The following is a 15,436-nucleotide window of genomic DNA, read 5'->3' as shown; positions in this document are numbered from 1 at the left end:
ATTGTCATGACCTAATTACTTCCCACAGGCCCCAGCTACTGCTACCATCACCTTTGAGGGTCAGGATTTCAACATACTACTTTTAGGGGGATGTAAACATCGAGGGCATAGCATTCAGCAGGTGGTCTCCCCATCAGCATACGGCTGGAGGAAATCTAGGTGACCTACATGAACTTGGCTGATTCCTCTCCCCGTCCCTGTTCAGTGAAGCTCATTGGCAGGTTAGAAGGTGGAGACAAATTTGATGGTTCAATGGGCAATTCTGTCCCTGAGTAACCCAGATAGGAGGACTGATGTATGGGTTCTGAATTAATATGGGGAATCCCCTGGGAGGAGGGACACAGTGTAAGTTCTTACAGGGCAGGGTCTGTGTTTTCCGTTTTGTCCTCTCCCCAGAATCTAATGGAATACCTTCCCTCGTGAAAACGCAGTGAGCCTGTTCAGCTTCTTAGAATAGGACCGAGTTCTTGGCATGGTAGATACAAAAATCAATCTTGTTTCAGTAGGGACTGATTTATTTACCCAAGGTGGTAAATTAGGAATGAGAAACTTCAATTTAATCTTAATTCAGTGAAGATTTATTGAGGACCTAATAGACGCAGGAAGCTATGCCATGAGGGTTAGGAGACAGATGAATCAGAAATGAATTCCAGCCTCAAAGAGTTGACAGTTTTAGGAGGACTGATTTAAATGTTCAGTGTAAGTAGAAAGAAATCTGACAGAAAAGAATAGAGGTGAAGGGGTCGGTAGAGACTTCTGCATGGGAATGCCCTGTCCTGTTGAGTACCATGAAGGGAGAACTGAGGATCTCTGGAGCCAAGTGTCTGAACTCCTGGCTGGTGAAAAGTATAAAGGCAGGAGGACGGCAGTGGCCCCATCTTGTTGAGTACGTCTGAGTGTTAGACACTGCCTCTCTGCCTTCGGTTCCCTGCCCCATCCCACTGGGATCTTCTCTCGCTGATTCTTTCCTCGTGCGTCTAATGTCCTCTTCTCTTCTTTTTCTCTGACTCTCTTTTTAAATTGGCCACTGAGAACTCAAGATTCAGTATGTCTTGACTATATTAAATACATTTTTATGAGGCTTGTTTCTACTTTAGGAAGGTATATGAAGTAGTTTGTTATGTCCCACAGTACTGAGTTTTGTATAATGTACATGGAGAGGTGTTGTGCTGAGCTCTTTGAGGCAGGAGTGTGTCTATCTTACTGCATGTCTAGAATAGTGCCTGGCACGTGGTTGGGGTCTCTAAGCTACAAAGGTCTCACGTCAGAAAACCTGGAGTTCATATTTATTAGCTCTGGGGCAATGGAAATTTTGCCCAGTCACTTTTAAATATGCCTCCTCACTTAATACATAGACCAATCATATTTCGAAGTTTACTTGTAGAAATCAGAGAAAATAAAGTATAGGAAAACATTTAAAACTATAAAAATATTTTATGCATTGTGCATTGCTATTTGTTTGCAAATTCTCTAGGCCTCAAAAAGGCCCCATCCAGCCTTTCCAGTTAACTGGGTTTGATATATTTTTGAGGTTTCTTCAAGCACTGTAGTTCCACATTTCAGGGTCATCTCATTATGCCAAACTCAAGATAAGTCTGTTGTGAGTCTTTCAGTTGGACCAATATTTCCAAATCTGTTCACTCTCTTCTCCCCTATTACTGCGTACCTTAATGCACATCAGGGAAAGGGAGACTCTGCCTCTCTGGCTTGACAGAGAGAGAAAGGTCCTACAGGTTTATTTGTAAAATGGGTCATTTATGCAGTACGTAGCTCAGCGTTGCATAAAGAATACCTGAGAACTTTTCCCATTTCGGCCCATTAGCAGACCTATCCCCGACGTACATCATTAGGCTCTTCTGCGGAGTGAGTCTGAATGCCCCCGTCTCTGTGAGGGCCGTGTGGGTGATGCAGCATGTCAAGAAGGTGCACAGTGATGAACCAGTTCCTTCCAAACCCAAGGCTGTAGGGAGCTGGCCCCAGGATGTCCTCTTGACATGCAGGTATGGATTATAAAATGCTGCTGAATAAAAGATGCTGAGAGGAGAGGAAGGGAAACTTGACTTATCGTATAATTTCCAGGCCCTTAAAGGATTTGAGAGACGAGTAGAGGGGAGGTTGGGAGTTGTAGCACATTCACCACCCCGAGAGCACATACACTTGGGCGTGTACACACACAAACCTACATACCCCACCCCAGCCGAACGGTGCTGGAAGTGGACAGATCCCTGTTGAGTGAGGTGGTCCCCCAGGAGTGGTGTAAGTGCAAAGGTGAATTCACACTCTCAGTTGTGTCGCTCACTTGCTCTGCCCTGCGCAGTTTCACAGCCCCTTTCACAGGCCTGTTTTGAGTTGTGCAAGGTGACTCTTCTTTGACAAAGCACTGTCTTCATGTTGCAGTGGGGATATCGTAAGGGAGGATACCTGAGCCACTCTCTGTCATAACAGGGTAACAGACTGCACCTTCCCTCACTCAGTGGTTGTCTTTTCTCTTGGAAATAACTGTTCTCAGGGGTGCTCTCACATCTCTTCAGGGAGCCCACCCGCTGTAGCAAAGATAGAGTAGGGTAAGGACTCTACTCAAGGTCAGTTCAGAATAACTTAGCTTACTTATCCCAAACTCCCAGTTGTTTGACACTAAGGTGGCATTTGATAATTGCTGCCTTATGGAATGGGAACCCAGCAGGTACATTTCATAAGGGAAATACTGCATCCACAAGTGAGCAGAGGTGGGTACAATGTAAATGTCCGGGAGGAAGAAATTTTCCTCTACCCTTCTAGGCTCTTCTTGTGGCTTGACTAAGAAGTAAATGGATGGGAGACAGATTACAGGAGATGATCAAACAAAGTTTAATATGGGAAGAAAACTGAGTAACTCCCCCAGATGGCCAAAGCCCTTACCTGAAGTACCATCTTCAGCTAAAGACAAACAAGGATGCTGGGGGTAGTGGCTTGGGATTTCACAGGGGAGGTAGGCAATTCACATGGAGATGGAAAAGCACAGTGTTTGCAGGGCTGTGCAGAGAGGATAGGACACAGAGTGGACTCTGTACTCTTGAGAGTTTCCCCGACCACACATAGTCCATATTCTTAACAGGTATCACTGGTGATGGCTCTATTCCTGGAACAGGCCCTTTCTCTAAATTCTTTAAGCAACTAAAGGAGAGGTGAAAAAAAAAAAAAAGGCATCCTTATTCTCCTGTGTCTTAAAAATAATCAACCTAAATTAATCCTCATGCCAAAGAAACACTTTGGGAGGGGAAATTTTGCTCCCCTACATGAGTTTGCTAGATAAAATACAGAGATGGTGGTTAAAATTGAAGTTCAAGTGAACAACAAAGAATTTTTTAGTTATAAGTATGTTTCAGATATACCCACTTAAATGTGAACTTCAGATAAACAGCCAATAATTTTTTAGTATAGGTATGTTCCAAAATATACCCAGTTAAATTTGAACTTCAGATAAATGAATACTTTTTAAAGTACAAATACATTCTAGACGTGCCTGGTTAAATAGGAATTTCTAAAAAAAATGACTTTTTTTTTTTAGTATAAATATGTCCCATGCAATATTTGGCCAAGGGGATCAAGTTAGGTGGTGAGAAGGGAGGCCCATGACTTAGAGGCCTTCAGTATTACGTGGAATTTGGGAAGAGTTTCTAATGGAATCAGAAAAAAAAAAAGTATGAGGAACAGTGTTCACATAAAGAAACACCACCCTCAACAAAAAGGAAACACAATTATCACAATCGTTGCAGATGGAATAGTTGAAATTATGCAAAAGAGGGGAAAAAAGTAATTACTGTAATCCCTAAATCTTTGTACGTTTATTCTCTAAATTTTGAGAAGCATTTTTCTTACAGTACATTCACTGTGGATGTTTTGCTTTACTTCAAGTAAATTGCATTATTTACCCTAGAATTTCTTGCTTGGAAAAACTGTCCAGCAAGAACCAGATTCTCATCCAGGTTCATTTAATTTGCCTTATTCATGCTTTCTAAAATCTCTTCTAGCTGTTTATTTGCACATATTTAAAAAAAAAAAAAAAGCTCACCATTTCTGCCCTAGAAACAGAACCAAGCAAGTATTTAATCATTTAATGAGGTTCCCTTCCTGACATCCCAGAGGGGAAGCTGAGCATTTTGAAAGAAATACAGGGCAATGTCTCTGTTCCCCTTGCCCACCTTGGATTCTGCTTCTCCCCAATTTATGGCTTATTTTCCTCAGAAGTAGTTAGTTCATTGCCAGCCTCTGCCTTCTGCTTCGTTACCAAATGTGAACCTCCCCCGGCGTGTTTTTCCTCAGGTGAGAGGGTGAAATGTTTCGGTTTAATAGCTTGTGAGCTGAGATGGCACCTGAGCAGCAATCTGACGCTCGCCCGCCTGCAGCTTCCATGGGAAAGGATCAATCTGGCATATAAAAGCGGGCACAGATAAATTGCTAAACACTGTAGTACAATGATAACATACATCTCTGAAATGAGAATCTTGAAAATCAATAAGAATTGAAATTGAAAAAGGAAGAATTGTAGCTGTCAAAATGCAGGATGTCGGCACGATATTTGAGTCGAGGTCCACATTGGCGTCTCTGGTTCCTGGGAGAATCATCTGTTAAGAAAACTTGTCTCCAGGGTGACCTTTGTCATGTCTCTTTGAAAAACATTGCGTCTCAGCACAGCGACTGGATTCCTATCCCAAATCCATGTTGCGATGGCTAAGTGTCAGGGGGGATTTCCTCAGTGAGGGAGGGGTATCTGAGGAAGGGTGTAAAGCCAAGGTTCAGAGGTCATGCGGGGAATGGGGTCTGGATATAGTGAGGCACATTTGAAACATATGTAGTGATTAAAAACAACCATCTGTTGTCTGGAAGACCTGCTAGAAGTATAAGTACCAACAGAGCAGTGAGGACAGGATTTATCGTAAAAACACTGGGACTAGAGACCTTCTCTGTCTTGGTTATAAGATGAAATTCAAAATATGTGACTTGACTTTTCTTATATCTCCTTTTTAAATTTTTTAAGATTTTTTTTTCAAAATTATTATCCTAGTTTATACAAACAGTTCCTATTGCTGCACATTCTTGCCAATGCTTTGTAATGTCAGTTATTTGTATTGTTTTTTCCACCTGTTTAGTCATTCTAGTGGTTAAGGGAGTAGGGCTTTGGCATTCTGGCTTTGTTTCCTTGTTTCTCATGAGACTGAGCACCTTTGTGTTTGTGTAGCATCACTTGGCTGTCTTCATTTGTGAACTGTCACATTTTTTGCCCATTTCAAACACTGGGCTCCCTATTTTTTCTTACTTACGGTTCTTTATATCTTTGAAATTCTTCATCAGGTATGTTGATTACAAATACCACCTCCCATTCTATGTATTTCCTTTTTTCTCCTATAAGATGTCTTTTGATGAACAATTCCTAATTTTAACATAGTCCACTTTTTTTTTAATGGCTAATGCTTTTTTTGGGGGGGGGTTCTGTTTGGATCTTTATTTTTCTATCCACTTTTTAAAAGGAAGATTATGTTAAAGGATATCTCTTCATGCATTGACTACCTCAAGCTGTAACTAAAAAGCGTATCTGTTCAAGAGAACAGTTTTTGCTTTGCAAGGCAAATCAAATAGCATAATTCACAGACCAAAACCATTGATTCCTTTAGCAAACTGTGCTTTGAAAGCATACATATTATCCTTGGCTTGAAGAGAGAAGGATGAAAACCCACACACATATTTTTTTCATTAGCTCCATGTTTATCCGTCACATCTATGGTTTCATAGGTAATACTTTCTAAAGCAGCAACTTCGCAAACATGAGTGACCTGGGGATCTAGTTAAACTGCAGCTCCTGGTTCCACAGGTGTGAGGTGGGGCCTGAGACCCTGCATTTCCCCTGGGCAGTGTCAGCGCAGCTGGCTAGAGACTCCCGCTTAGAGGAACACAGGGCAGAATCGGCTACCATAAACAACACATAAGGAACACGGTTTATGTAGTAGTTACTACCTCAGTAAGATTTTAAATGGATTTAACTGCTCCTTTTTCTCCCCTCCCCCACCATCCAGTTTACACAGAATTAAATCTTAAACTATTCCCAAATATAAAGTTCATTTAAAATGGCATTGAAAGCAGGGTGTGGGAAGGCAAGCACTGAAGAAACTACTGGAGCATATTCTTTCTAAGAGCATATTTCATGAACACATTTTTCCCTATAAAGTGTGGGCAGGGGAGGGGTGTGTGTGTGTGTGTGGGCACGCAGGAATGTGTATTTTGCTAGTGACATGCTGAAAAAATGAAGTAATACAAAAATCAACCGCTACCACTAGTTCAAAAAAAAAAAAAAAAAAAAAAAGATCCTTAGTCATGAAAGTAAGCCCAGTTGCTCCACTGACATTTACCAAATTGCTTTGAAAGAAAGTAGAGTCCAGAGGAGCTGTTGGAAAAATCTGTCACGTGACTAGTTCCACGTTGGATCCCAAGGAAGGAAATTGGAGTGATCCATTAGGCCAACGAGGCTTTCCGTCTCCTCGCACTATTCGACCGTGGCGGTGCCCTCGCTCCGCGCGCACCTGCCGCGGGGGAAGCGCCCCTGCCGGAATCGGGTTAAGTGGAAACACCACGATCAATAAAAGACACTCTATTTTCCATTTGCTCATTGTTTTTTAAGGGCTTATTTTGCAACAGCACACACACAAAAAGGATTCAATTTAGTATCAGTTCACCTTCTGGGTGGGGAGAGGACTCGGATATTGACTTTTAGTGCCTGATACAGTTTGTGGTGAGGCTCCGTTCACTAACATTGTGACCAGGCGGCAGCCCCAGCCTCAGCCCTGGAGGGCCCAGCGTGAGCGGACGTGCAGCATTGCTTCTCTATGCTGAAACCCCTTTTAGTGCAGCAACAAAGTCGTCAAATGTCAATCGAGCACCTACTGGCTGCCGAGCCATGCCGGTGAAGCATCTTTCAGAGTTCGCAGTGCAAGAGTTTCTTCAATTTGGATTTTCTTTTTTCCATGTCAAATAGGATTTAAATTGGTCGTTTTCCAGCTGCTCACACTGTTCCTCTACTTTCGTATCCAAGAGTGATGCAGATGGTACTGTTTAAGGCATTATTTGCCCTTTCCATGGACCTCATGTGTTTTTTGAAATTTTGGTTTTGAAGTCTGTGATGGTGGTGGTGGAGGTGATAATGACCATCATCTTTGGGCATAGCACTGTCTTCAGTGTAGTAAATGCTGAAATATTTGTTGAAATGAAGTATAGAGAAGTTCTAGGAAAATGTTTTCTTATTAACTAACTTCTTTCTGCTGGGATCTTTGAGGGATCCCAATATATAACAACACTCTCTTGAAGTTTTGATCAACCCAAGAATAATACAGAGGAGATGGCAAATGTAGGCTATATATAATATCTATTTTATTACTGCTAAAGTGAGGTTAGAGGATATGGTTCATTTGCAAGCCAACATGCTTTCTAATTCTCAATTTCAAAATTAAGCAAATGAACCCACTCGGATGTATCCTGTACTGTACTAGACCGTATTTGAATGGAAATGAAGGACACCTTGCCTGTTCCCCTAGTATTACAGAGTTCGCTCTACTCTCTCCATGTCCGCAGTGTGCACTTGTATGTCTGCTTTCGTATTCACAGCTCTTCCTGGCAGTCTTAAGAAATTACCTAGTAAAATACAGATCTGTCTTCCCCCAACCTCCCCTGCCCCAACTCAAAGTTCTAATTCCCTTGGGTCAAGGCTTGGCATCTTGGTTATTTCTCTCTATCCCTTGTGCCTGGTGGAGTTCTAGCCACAGAGTTAGTCTTTCAAGAAATGTTTACTAAGAACTAAGCTGTGTGATTCTGGAGATAGTTTGATATCAGCTTTCTCACTTAATGAGCATTGAAATCATTACAGTTATTTCATGGCAGTTTCTTTATGACACATAATAGTAATGTATGGACAGAGGGGAAACTGGAGCAGCTGTATGAGATGTGGATTTTAATAGGGGCATGTATGCTGAAGGAGGACAGTTGGAACTTAGCACAGTAGTAAGGGGTGATTATCACAAGCATTCACTTCTTGTGTGCTAACTTAGCCACCTCTCATATTTGTGATGTTTTTAGAAGACTTCAAGACACTGAACGTGGCATGTTCTGAAAACTGAATAGAGTTAGAGCGGACTTTTTGTTCTTCATATTTTCATTGACTGTTACAGACGAAATGCCTTTGAAGATGTTTCTATAAGGGATATTGTTCTCAGATTCTAGTGAGGGTATGTGAAGCTTGATAAAAATGTGGATTTCCAATAGGCATCCCCAGTGTCTCCTGATACAGGAGGTCTAGGTGGAGACCAGTGTTGAGGATGTTTAACCACCACCCAGGTGACTCTGATTCAGGTAGCCTATTGGCCATCTTACCCATAAGGGATCTTCCAGTTGAGAGAAACAGAGACTGGCTTCAACTAGCTCAGGTTTTCAAGTTTAAAGTCCATCTTTCTTTCATAAGGGGGCAGAGATCTCCCAGGAATCCAGGGAATGTTACATAACTTGACTTCTATAAGGTCCAGCATCATGGGAGCTCCATGGACTGACTTGACCTTCACCTCTGTCTCTCTTGCTTTCTCCAATTTTCTCTGCGTATCTGATCTTTTCTCATCCTTAGCCAGTGTCTTTTGTTTCAAATGCCTAAGAATCTAATTGGTGCCATACACCCTCTGGAGTCCTGGTACAGAAATCAAAGGTCAGGGGCAACCTCTGGAGAACCATTCCTCATCCAGGCAGCTGGGGGGCTGGCAGCAGAAATGAATGTTCTATAGAGGATAGTGGCTGGGAGGCTGAAGGGCACTGGTGAAAAGTCCATTGCTGACACTGTACCTTCTTAACATTTCAACCTTAGGCTTTGTGACAAGTCACAAAATAGGGAGAGGATTCATCTTAACAAAAGACCTTTACCTTCAGGAATGTTTGCCACAAGGTAAGCAGTATGTGACACTTTTGGAGTGTGATTTTTGTTTGTTTGTTTGTTTTTATTGAAGTATAGTTGATTTACAATGTTGTGTTAGTTTCTGGTGTACAGCAAAGTGATTCAGTTAAACACTGAATATATACAAATATATATTCTTTTTCATATACTTTTTCACTATAGGTTATTACAAAATATTGAATGTAATTCCCTGTGCTACTCAGTAGGACCTTGCTGCTTAGCTATTTTATATAGCAGTTTATACCCGCTAATCTCAAACTAATTTAATCCCTTTCCACTTTGGTAACCATAAGTTTGCTTTATATGTCTGTGAGTCTTTTTCTGCTCTGTAAATAAGTTCATTTGGGTCATTTTTTTAGATTCCACGTATAAATGATGTCACATGTTTGTCTTTGTCTGGCATACTTCATTTAGTATGATAATCTCTAGAACTATCCATGATGCTGCAAATGGCATTATTTCATTATTTTTATGACTGAGTAGTGTTCCATAATACCACAGCTTCTTTATCCATTCATCTGTCAATGGACACTTAGGTTGCTTTCATGTCTTGTCTGTTGTAAATAATAAATAATGCTATGAACATTGGAGTGCATGTATCTTTTCAAATTAGAGTTTTCTCTGGATATATGCCCAGGATTGGGATTGCTGGATCGCATGGTAACTCTATTTTGAGTTTTTAAGGAACCTCCATACTGTTCTCTACAGTGGCTGCACAAATTTACATTCCTACCAGCAATGTAGGAGAGTTCCCTTTTCTCTACACCCCCTCCAGCATTTGTAGTTTGTGGACATCTTAATGATGGCCATTCTGACTGGTGTGAGGTGATACCTTATTGTAGTTTTGATTTGTATTTCTCTGATAATCAGCGATTTTGAGTATCTTCTCATATGCCCATTAGCCATCTATATGTCTTCTTTGGAGAAATGGCTGCTCAGGTCTTCCATCCCTTTTTTGATTGTTTGTTGTTGTTGTTGTTGTTGTTATTGAGTTGTATGAGCTGTTTGTATATTTTGAAAATTAAGACACTGGCAGTTGTATCATTTGCAAACATTTTCTCCCAGTTCGTATATTTTCTTTTCATTTTGTTTATGGTTTCCTTTGCTGTGCAAAGTGTGGAGTGTGATGTTTTAATAATACAAGCACTCAAAGGGGGATGTTCTAAGATGTTTACATATTGAGAAGCTTTTAGAACCCAAAGGCTAACACATAGATGATTCTGAGTTAGGAAAGATCTTCTGTTCAGTTGAGTCAAACATCGAGTGCTCATTATAACCTGAGTACTCCTGGGAATTAGTTGTATTAGGCCCCATCTTAGCCAGCCAGAGTGTAAATGTTGTTATTGGGTGATTTTATTTTTTATTTATCAGAGTCAGTATGAGTATGATTTATATGATGGACCTTTACCTGGACCAACTCACTTCATATATCAGAAGTTAAAAAAAAACCAAAAAACCCCACAAAGCCCTCATACTTAGAATTGATTTCTGTGGTAACATAGTAATTAAGAGTTTTCTGTGTATGTGTGCAATAAGAAAAGGCAAAAATTTTAGAGTCAAAAACCAAATTATTTTCTTAAAACTTGTAAACCCTCCCTAGGTTAGAAGATTTCCTTTTGGACAATGCAGTGAAACTTAAGTAATTATCCATGTGGTGTGTCTGTATGTTCGACAGCAACGCCTTCAAAATATTTTGATATGCAACCTTTCTTCTTTCCCTTTGTGTTGTCAGACAACACGCCAGCTGTCAGATGGAGAAAAGCAGGGAAGTTTGGCATTGCTATTCCCGCCACCTTTACCAGGGAGTCCCTATAAATAGCATAATAGGATGAACCGCCGCAGAGGGAGAGCAGCAGGTGGCACTCGTATCAGGAGCTGAAGGTGTGAATGAATTGCAGTGTCTTCATGCTAGCAAACAATAAGATTACAGAGAATGAAGCTTTTGTTAGGAGAGAGCCCAGTATTTGAGGAAAACAATAATGCCAGTGATACGTTTCATTATCATGCAGCTTTCCCCTTGGTAAGAGGTCTCAAAGAAGAAAGGGCCCTGTTTTCAGAACAGCCAATTTCCCCTCTTAACGTCTCTGAAGAGTCTCTCTGAACTCCCTCTTTTCAGAAAGGGGAGGTGACATTGGTCTGAGCTGGGTGGCAGGAGGAGGGAATTAACCGTATGGTTGAACTGTTACTTGAAAATTCACTTGGCTATAAATCCCAGAAAGGAAACCATAGTGACCTTCATCTGGAATGTTCTTAGTTGTCACCCTGTTTCTCAGCTCGTTTGTCTCCTGACCATTTCTTGCCTCTTCAAATGCGTCACTTCTTCTAAGGCCCACCTTAAGTTCTGTCTCCTTTTCTCCCTGCCCTGAGTGCTCTGACCATCTACAGCACCAGCAGCGACTCAGCGTGTCACGACTCAGCGTTTGTGGGTCTTACACCTCGTGTTTTTAACCAACTACCTGAGAAATACAGGAGGTGACTTGGCCTCTAGTGTACTCTCAGGGAGCCCATGTCTAGATTTATTAATGGCCACCTTGTGCCTTAACCACAGTCAACCAACCAGGGAACATGAAACCAGCCGAAAGGAGGGATAATTGATGACAGACGTGGTGGCCCCTCCCACCTCATGCTGTCTTCTCTTACCTTCTGCTGCTGTCTGTCTTCCCAGCCCTGGCTCTCCTCTCCCATCTGGTACCACACTTACCCCTCAGGCTTGGTGGCAGGTCAGCTACCTCAGTTTGCTCAGCCCCATTCCTCCCCGAGCTGTGGCTTTGCAAGCCCCTCTGACTGCCAGTCCTTCTGGGTGGCTGTCCTGCCTGAGCCAGACTCCAAGACCTGGAATAGGACCCCAGATGCTCAGTTGTAAATATTTAACCTTATCTCTTGTTATCAATCAAAATCGAGGCAAACTTTGCGTCAGGGTCACAACTGTGCATAACCTGACACCCTCTGGTTTGTCAGCCTCTGTCTCGGGTTTCTTTCTCCTGCCCTTACTTCATTCTGGCCTTTTTGCCCCTTGAAACTTTAGGACCCCTGCACAGCCATCCCCTCTGCCTGGAATGCTCCCCCTGCAGCTGATCACATATCTACCTCCTGCTTTTCTTCTCAGGTCACACTTAAAAGTTAGGTCACCCTTCCTAAACTTGACCTCATCCAATCACTCTCTCAGCCTGCAGTTACTACCTTCATGGCGTACGTCAGCATGTAGACTTACCTCCCTTGTTAGTTTGTACCTCCTGTCTCTTGCCATCAGGAGAATAGCAGCTCCATGAGAGCAGGGACTTGATCTCTTCTGGCACTGAGATAGGAGTCCCTGCACGGACTGTAGAAAATGCTTAATCGTGGTCGAATGGTTGCATGCAGACGGCAGGAGTGAGAGCAGAGAAAAGCAGACTTCTTTATTGATCTCTGCTCTCTCTCTGTTTCCTTTCACTCCAGGGACCATGCCCTTTCTGTTGTTGTGTGTAGTTTGGCAGCTAATGGAGAACTAAATTGCAGGCATCAGAGGTGCCAAGTCATCTTAGTAAACTTCGACTGGAGATCCATGTCAGGCCTTGATTAATTACCTGTTTTTCCTCACATTTAAATAGAGAGTGACACCACTCCTAGTGGAGCACGTGCTGAACCCACCAGGTGGGTGAGACAGTGGTGCCACCTCTGCAGACTGTGTGGAGATGGAACTCCACCGGCAGCTCTGTTTACCCGGTCCTCGTTCATGTTCAAAGGAGGATGTGCCCTGCCGTCCTGGTTGATAAAGACACCAGCACAGACACTGGTAAGATCAAGTAATTTCACTTACCTGCATTACACAGACAAGCAGTCCAAGTCTCAGAGCCTCAGCCCCAAAGCTGTTAAAAAGCAAATTAAGAAGGGAACATACATTCTGGTTGCAGAAGCCAATTTTACATGATTCCCTTAACACTACTGTCTTTCTCTTGGTTCTCTGCCATGTTTTTCCAGTTTCTTCTGCTCTTCACCACCAGTCTACCTGAATGACATTTCCACGGCCAAAAGAGGGCTTCACTGTTACTGCAGCATAGCCCAGCCTGTCCTGACTGCTGTGATCTGGCTAGCCCAAATGCATAAGAGTTGAATGAGAAAAAAATACCTGTTCCATTGCCTGTTTAGAAGAATCCCTGTTAAGAGTGGCTTCCAGGTAGACTATTTCTAGAGACAGGGTTCCCACGTACCACGCTCACTGTGGGCAGTTGTGTGTCTTTGAGTAGGAAACCAAAGATCCTGGGGTCAGTCCCACTGCATCTTACTCTGGAAACATTTACTGAGCGCCTCTGTATACAGGGCACTGCTGGAACCTCTGACTGCTTCATCGGGCAGTTTCTGAAAGAAGAACCACAAATATTCTCTTGGATTTCTTACTTGTTTTCTCTGTGGTCAAGCAATTAGCTAGGAGGGGACACCTAATTAGCAGCTACTGTGTCTCCCTGCCATGATTTACAAAGCTGTTCTCCAAAAAGAGCGACATTAATGAGGGTAGGATCCCGTGGCCAAACCCTGGAAGGTACAACCGTCCCCATTCATCTTGTTCACTGGGCAGCTGGTGCCTTCAGTGTGCTGAGCTTGATCAGAAGAAGCGCCTGGTTACTCACGTGACACGGGGTTTGTTCTGACCTCCACGGATTGAAACTTACTGCTAGTTTAGTGGGCCCTCTCTGCCAGCATGAGCTGATAATGTGAAGAATCAAAACTGACAGCACATTTAAATCAAACCCCTAACCCAGATTGGGTGTCTGTATGTCTCATGGAACAATTTAAAGCCCCAGATGGAAAAGCAAAGAGCACTGCTGCAGTTGCTGGAGATTGAAGGTGGATCTTACTGACTGCTGAGAACCAGGGGTCAGGCAGACCAGCTCTAGGTTGCAAGTGGGGAAATTTAGCCACTGACCATTCAAGAAACCTAAAGAAGCCACAAAATGGAAAGGTAGACTTGTTTATTTTTGTTGGCCACACACTTGCAGCCACGATAGAATTTCCTGCCCTAAGCAACAATTACTAGGGAATCATCTTTTTTCTCTTCTTACTGCAAAATAATGAGATTTATTCAATAAGTATTTTTGTGTGTGTGAATCGCCATGAGATTGTCACCGTGTTGAGTAAGGAAATGCCAAACTCATTAGCAAGTGGTCTCTTCAGCCCAGACGTGTACGATATCATTTCAGACAGGGTTCCTCTTGCTTGTGAGTCTCCTGCAGTTGTATCTGGCCTCCGTACAAGATGGGACTGAAACTTGTGAATTTTGAATCACAAATATTCATGTGTGTTAAGGGAGTAGGAATGTGGCAGAGGAAGCAAATCAGAGGCTATTCTGAGGAAGAGGAAAGAGTAAATTTTTCCACGTTGACAGAATTCGACTATTTGCCTTTTCTGTCCAAAGTCAATATCCGAACCATGATGTCAGTACTTCTGAGACAGGAGCTAATACTGGGTATTAGAAGTGGAGAATCTGTTTTTTGTTAATCAAAGGGGCAAGGAAGCACCCGTTCCTTTATCAAAATGAATTCCGTGCTTAAGATGCTCAGGGAATTGAGCAAACAGTAAATTTTGAGCAACTTTGTTCATCAGGTGAGGTTAGTGGGGTTTTGCTTCACACGCAAAGCTTTGTTGGTGTCTAGCTGGTGTCTTCCAACTGGCGCAACTTACTTCCTCCAGCCCTGCCCAGCAAGGCTCTGGGCTCAGGGTTCTGTATTGAACGTGGCTTCAAATTCTCCTCACTTCTGCTTTTACCATGGCTGCACCAGCCCGTTCACATGGGCTTCAAGCAGCCTCTCACAGGTACAGCTAGATGGCATCTTGCTCAGGTGTGCGTCGCGCGCCTTCTGCATTCGTTGTGGGCTTTCTCTGACGCTGTGGCATACGGTGACTGTCAGAGCTGCTTGGTGGGTTGGCAGGTGCATCCTGGAGGCCCGGGAGTTAATGCTTCTTGGGGCACCTCTTAGCCAATGGGAATTGAGAGCCAGAGGATAAATGCTTCCTCTTCTCGTCTCCAAGGTGGACACTTCCAAAGCATGTACCAGAACGGTTCCCAGAAGATCCTCAAGGATCAAGCATCGCACTGTCCATAGACAGGGCCAACCTGATAGCACAGCCTTGAGTTGGCTTCCCCGCCTCCCTGTCTCAGTCTCCCAGCCCCTCATTCCTGCCCCAGACATCCATTTGCAAAGAAACCACCTGCATACAAAGTTTGTCTCAGGTGGTCTTTTGAGGAGACCTGTCCTAAGATACATTCTATTCATAGGCCTCTCCTGCCTTCTGCAGAAGTGTGTAATTTTAAACTAAATTCAGTCTTGACTGCTGTCGGGACATTATTAGTGAATATGAAAGATCCCACTCACTGTTCCATTTCCAATATGGTTTTAGCACCAGGGGCCAGTGGACTGAAATGATCCTATTAAAATGGTCAATGGCCTATTTTTCCCTTTTGATGTAGGAGAAGTTCTCTTAATGTGTATTCCTAGCCCGCTG

At 42.9% G+C, this 15,436-nt stretch overlaps 1 long non-coding RNA gene across 6 annotated transcripts in view; it reads left to right on the top strand.

Annotated features, from left to right (window-relative positions):
- The window catches only part of LOC105089813 (uncharacterized), a 288,482-nt gene that overhangs the window by 27,210 nt on the left and 245,836 nt on the right, over positions 1-15,436 (top strand). For 5 of the 6 annotated variants that reach the window (XR_010384830.1, XR_010384828.1, XR_010384829.1 and 2 more), the window contains one exon: positions 8,873-8,950. The exons of the other annotated variant lie outside the window; for it this stretch is intronic. This is a non-coding gene — a long non-coding RNA (uncharacterized LOC105089813). The remainder of the gene's footprint in view (positions 1-8,872; positions 8,951-15,436) is intronic. 6 annotated transcript variants of the gene reach the window in all.

This window comes from Camelus dromedarius, chromosome 17, assembly GCF_036321535.1.
Source record: "Camelus dromedarius isolate mCamDro1 chromosome 17, mCamDro1.pat, whole genome shotgun sequence".
NCBI classification, from domain to species: domain Eukaryota; kingdom Metazoa; phylum Chordata; class Mammalia; order Artiodactyla; family Camelidae; genus Camelus; species Camelus dromedarius.
This window is presented reverse-complemented; position numbering and strand designations above follow the sequence as displayed.